This window comes from Chiloscyllium plagiosum, unplaced genomic scaffold (assembly GCF_037043375.1).
Source record: "Chiloscyllium plagiosum isolate Xiang-an unplaced genomic scaffold, Cpla_swu_hap1 HiC_scaffold_23, whole genome shotgun sequence".
NCBI classification, from domain to species: Eukaryota; Metazoa; Chordata; class Chondrichthyes; order Orectolobiformes; family Hemiscylliidae; genus Chiloscyllium; species Chiloscyllium plagiosum.
The window spans coordinates 3,816,984-3,823,299 of NW_028270161.1; positions in this window are offsets into that span (position 1 = coordinate 3,816,984).

Below are 6,316 nucleotides of genomic sequence, written 5' to 3' on the forward strand. Positions count from 1 at the left end.
GGCTCCATTTCGGAATGGCAGGCAGTGACCAGTGGGGTACCGCAGGGATCCGTGCTGGGACCACAGCTTTTTACAATATATGTTAATGATATAGAAGATAGTATCAGCAATAACATTAGCAAATTTGCTGATGATACAAAGCTGGGTGGCAGGGTGAAAAGTGATGAGGATGTTAGGAGATTACAGGGTGACCTGGACAAGTTAGGTGAGTGGGCAGATGCATGGCAGATGCAGTTTAATGTGGATAAATGTATGGTTATCCACTTTGGTAGCAAGAACAGGAAGGCAGACTACTACCTCAATGGAATCAATTTATGTAAAGGGGCAGTACAGAGAGATCTGGGTGTTCTTGTACAGCAGTCAATGAAGGCAAGCATGCAGGTACAGCAGGTAGTGAAGAAGGCTAATAGCATGCTGGCCTTCATAACAAGAGGAATTGAGTATAGAAGCAAAGAGGTGCTTCTGCAGCTGTACAGGGCCCTGGTGAGACCACATCTGGAGTACTGTGTGCAGTTCTGGTCTCCAAATTTGAGAAAAGACATTCTGGCTATTGAGGGAGTGCAGCATAGGTTCACGAGGTCAATTCCTGGAATGGCAGGATTACCTTACACTGAAAAACTGAAGCGACTGGGCTTGTATACCCTTGAGTTTCGAAGATTGAGAGGGGATCTGATTGAGACGTATAACATTATGAAAGGATTGGACACTCTGGCAGGAGGAAACATATTTCCGCTGATGGGTGAGTGCCGAACCAGAGGACACAGCTTAAAAATATGGGGTAGACCATTTAGGACAGAGATGAGGAGAAACTTCTTCACCCAGAGAGTGGTGGCTGTGTGGAATGCTCTGCCCCAGAGGGCAGTGGAGGCCCACTCTCTGGATTCATTTAAGAAGGAGTTGGATAGAGCTCTCAAAGATAGTGGAATCAAGGGTTATGGAGGTAAGGCAGGAACAGGATACTGATTAGGAATGATCAGCCATGATTATATTGAATGGCGATGCAGGCTTGAAGGGCGAATGGCCTACTACTGCACCTATTGTCTATTGAGTTTCTATTAAGTTTCTCAACCAATCAACATCATCCTCTTATGCAGAATAAATGTTGGTTTCCCCTTGAATTTGTATTCTTGTAAAACGTGCTAATGAGTTCAAGGTTAAAAAAAACTTTAATAAAATTTGTCTTTTCTAGCAATAATAAATGTAATTGCTTTGCCCAGTTTCCAATATGGCCAATTTTATACTTTAGAAGTAACAAAGAGGATTGATGAGGGCAGAGCAGTAGATGTGATCTATATGGACTTCAGTAAGGTGTTTGACAAGGTTCCATGGGAGACTGATGAGCAAGGTTAGATCTCACGGACTACAGGGAGAACTAGCCATTTGGATACAGAACTGGCTCAAAGGTAGAAGACAGAAGGTGGTGGTGGAGGGTTGTTTTTCAGATTGGAGGCCTGTGACCAGTGGAGTGCCACAGGATTGGTGCTGGGCCCTCTACTTTTTGTCATTTACATAAATGATTTGGATGCGAGCATAAGAGGTACAGTTAGTAAGTTTGCAGATGACACCAAAATTGGAGGTGTAGTGGATAGCGAAGAGGGTTACCTCAGATTACAACAGGATCTGGACCAGATGGGCAATGGGATGAGAAGTGGAATATGAAGTTTAACTCAGATAAATGCGAGGTGCTGCATTTTGGGAAAGCAAATCTTAGCAGGACTTATACACTTAATGGTAAGGTCCTAGAGAGTGTTGCTGAACAAAGAGACCTTGGAGTGCAGGTTCATAGTTCCTTGAAAGTGGAGTCGCAGGTAGATAGGATAGTGAAGAAGGCGTTTGGTATGCTTTCCTTTATTGGTCAGAGTATTGAGTACAGGAGTTGGGAGGTCATGTTGCGGCTGTACAGGACATTGGTTAGGCCACTGTTGGAATATTGCGTGCAATTCTGGTCTCCTTCCTATCGGAAAGATGTTGTGAAACTTGAAAGGGTTCAGAAAAGACTTGCAAGGATGTTGCCAGGGTTGGAGGATCTGAGCTATAGGGAGAGGCTGAACAGGCTGGGACATTTTCCCTGGAGCATCGGAGGCTGAGGGGTGACCTTATAGAGGGTTACAAAATTATGAGAGGCATGGATAGGATAAATAGACAAAGTCTTTTCCCTGGGGTCGGGGAGTCCAGAACTAGAGGGCATAGGTTTAGGGTGTGAGGGGAAAGATATAAAAGGGACCTAAGGGGCAACCTTTTCACATAGAGGGTGGTGCGTGTATGGAATGAGCTGCCAGAGGAAGTGGTGGAGGCTGGTAAAACTGCAACATTTAAAAGGCATTTGGATGGGTATATGAATAAGAAGGGTTTGGAGGGATATGGGTTGGGTGCGGGCAGGTGGGACTAGGGTGGGACTAGATTGGGACTAGATTGGTTTGGGAGATCTGGTCAGCATGGACGGGTTGGACCGAAAGGTCTGTTTCCATGCTGTACATCTCTATGACCCGATGAGTCTCTGTATGTTATAGTTAAAATTTAAAAAGAGACATCAACCATGTTTCATTACTAAGCAATTATGAATTTATTGGGAATACATGATTTACTTGACGATAATGTAAAGGTGGTTAACGTACAGTTGGAAATGTGAAGTATAAACAGCTAGCCATCTAAATTAATTACACATACACATGCACACACCATTTATAGAGCCATAGAGTCAAAGAAAAGAAAAGCATAGCTTTGTCTGCAGAGTTTTTTTTGAATGAAACACTTTGGATAGTCCTTGAAAGAAAGAGGAAAATGTATGAAATGGTCAAGCTGGTTTTCAGTCAACATCCTGGCACATGAAATGTCACTCAACACATATTATATTATTTTACCAATTAAAAGCAAAGATTTTGTGTTAATTAATGTCTGTGCTGGTGAATCTAGTATTTTCTATTTTGGATAGTCTTCTGTCAACATCAAGTACTTCTGGATCAGTGCTATGGAGATGCATCGTTTTTTAATGCCTTTTTTGGGAACTCATACCTTGAGGATTGTGAAAATTGGTTGATCTGGAGTGCTGAGAAGATAATTGAAAGAAACCTTCTAAAACAAGTCATTAAAAGATCACAATGGGAGTATTTTTAAAGACAGCTCTTGGAAGTCACAAAGCTGAACCTAATGGCTTGAACGTATTTGATGGAAATCACATGCCTGGGTTTATGTCTGTCAGAGTTGATTTCACACAGAACAAGAGATGTTATGCTGTAGAAGAAGGCCATTTTACCCATTGTGTCGGCATCAGCTTTCCTAATGAGCAGCACAACTTAGTGCAAGTCTTCTGTCTTTTCCCCAAAAACCTGCACATTGCTTTTATTCAAAGAAATCATCCAATGCCCTCTTTTAATGATAAGGTCCTGGGGAGTGTTGCTAAACAAAGAGAACTTGGAGTGCAGGTTCATTGTTCCTTGAAAGTGGAGTCACAGGTAGATAGGATGGTGAAGAAGGCGTTTGGTATGCTTTCCTTTATTGGACAGAGCATTGAGTATATGAGTTGGGAGGTCATGTTGTGACTGTACAGGACTTTGGTTAGGCCACTTTTGGAATATTGTGTACAATTCTGACCTCTCTCCTATAAGAAGGATGTTGTGAAACTTGAAAGGGTTCAGAAAAGATTTACAAGGATGTTGCCAAGGTTGGAGGATTTGAGCTATGGGGAAAGGCTGAACAGGCTGGGGCTGCTTTCCCTGGAGCATCAGAGGCTGAGGGGTGACCTTCTAGAGGTTTACAAAATCATGAGGGGCATGGATAGGAAAAATAGGGTAGGGGAGTCCAGAACTAGAGGGCATAGGTTTAGGGTGAGAGCGGAAAGACATAGAAGAGACATAGGGGGCAACATTTTCATGCAGAGGGTGGTACGTGAATGAGCTGCCAGCCGATGTGGTGACGGCTAATACAATGACAACATTTAAAAGGCATCTGGATGGGTATATGAATAGGAAAGGTTTAGAGTGATTTGGGCCAAGTGTTGGGAAATGGGACTAGATTATGTTAGGATGTTAGGATATTGTTACGTCATGCGGTAAACCCTCCTGCTTAATTTAAACCAGCAACACAGAAAAGGTCTATCCCGTGCAGTAATCTGTCAAAATTTGAGACGCCAAGAACTAGTTAAAGTAAAAAGCAACAACTTTATTTCTTAAAGTATAACAGAGAATAATTAACTAACAACTATTTACAATTCCTTTCTCTAACCTATCTTTTACTTTCGCCTTCTATAATACTAGTCTGAAAAATCCCCTGATTAAGATTTACCAAAATATTCAAATTTCAAAACCAGCCAGCTGTCAAATCTTCTCTTTATATCTTCCTGTGTAGCTGTGCTCTCCAGATCAGTGTTGATGTTTTTTCCCTCTGTGCAAACTCCTTCTTTAGACAGGTACCTCTCAGAGAGCTCTCACCAGCAGCCTACATCCGTTGGTCTTTTGACAGTTCCCTCTCAACTGTTCGGATTTCCCTGATCTTATAACCCAAAGCATCAGATTGTGTCATTGGCTTTTAAAATTGCCAATATATTAAATTCCACTTGATTGGAGTTTGATAGCTTTTGGGGTATAATTTAACCTGACTGGCTGAATTTGAATTTGTTTTGTCGTCTCCAGGCAACCCAGTTAATCTAGCTGTTCAACCAAATGTTACATTGTTACCTTATTCAGAACGCGTGGTGTTGTGTCAGGTAGTTCTGCCGGCTTTTAACTCTCTTAAAGGTACAGAACTCCTTACACCTTCATAACAACATCTGGTCGGCATGGATGTGTGGACCACAGGGTCTATACCGTGCTGTACATCTTGATGACTCTAATTGAATTCTTGTTTGGGTATTGCTGGAAGTTCAGTGTGCATTGAGAGAGAAGCTGTCAAATTCATTGTCTGCCTTTCTGTGAAGAAATCTAGTCCCACCTGCCAGCACCTGGTCCATGCCCCTCATGATTTTATAAACCTCTATAAGGTCACCCCTCAGCCTCCAATGCTCCAGTGAAAACAGCCCCAGCCTGTTCAACCTCACCCTATAGCTTAAATCCTCCAACCCTGGCAACATCCTTGTAAATCTTTTCTGAACACTTTCAAGTTTCACAACATCTTTCCGATAGGAAGGAGACCAGAATTGCACGCAATATTCCAACAGTGGCCTAACCAATGTCCTGTACAAGCGCAACATGACCTCCCAACTCCTCTGCTCAATACTCTGACCAATAAAGGAAAGCATACCAAACACCTTCTTCACTATCCTATCTACCTGCGACTCCACTATCAAGGAGCTATGAACCTGCACTCCAAGGTCTCTTTGTTCAGCAACTTGAGCCGCTGCAGCCCATGTGCTGTGGCTAGACCCATATTGTTGTTTGGGAAGGAGTTCCAGGATGTTTTCCAAACTACACTGAAGGGATGGTGATATATTTCCCAATCAGGATCGGAGTGACTTAGAGAGGAACTAGTCTAGGGTGCAGCTATTACGCACATTAATATACAAATATACAGTGGGAAACACACTTGGTAGACTTCACCCAAGGGGACTCCCCAATACACAGTCAACAGAAAAATTTATGGTCTTAATTTTTACATGTCATCACAAAACGTTTAGAAGGAATTTCTTCAGCCAGAGGGTTGTGAATCTGTAGAGTTTATTGCCGCAAAAGGCTGTGGAGAGACCAAGTCATTACTGCATTTAAGACAAAGATAGATGGGTTCTTGATTAATAAGGGAATTAAGGGTTACAGGGAGTTGGCAGGAGAAATGGGGTTGAAAAAACATATCAGCCAGGAATGGCAGAGCAAATGTAATAGGCTCAATAACCTAATTCTTCCCCTGTATCTTATGCTCTTATGGTTTTCTCATCACAGCTCACTTGTCATTGACTATCTTAGCACTTGCATCAATAAACAGGGTATGGCTGCCCTATAGATGCCCCTTTTACTTTCTCATTAGCCCTGGGATTTTTGTTTTCACTATGTGACTAAAGGCATCCTCCTGCCCATTTGCTTATCACCCTAAGACTGTGATGTTTAAGTTGTACAACTTACATTATGAGCCAGGTTCCTGCAAGAAAGGTTTGATATACCTTGCAGCCCCAAGTATTGGCTACTTTCTTATCTCCCTAAGAAAAAAATGCTCATTGCTACATTTCTCTACACCATGGTTATTAAAATATCAATCAGTCAATTGTTACAAATAGTCTGACTTCAGGTCCACATATCAAACTGCATGCTAGGGGAGGTACATTCAGTTCAGAATACTCGGTGAATGCTTCTCGTTGATCTTTGAACACTCCCAAATGACTGCCTTATTTCCT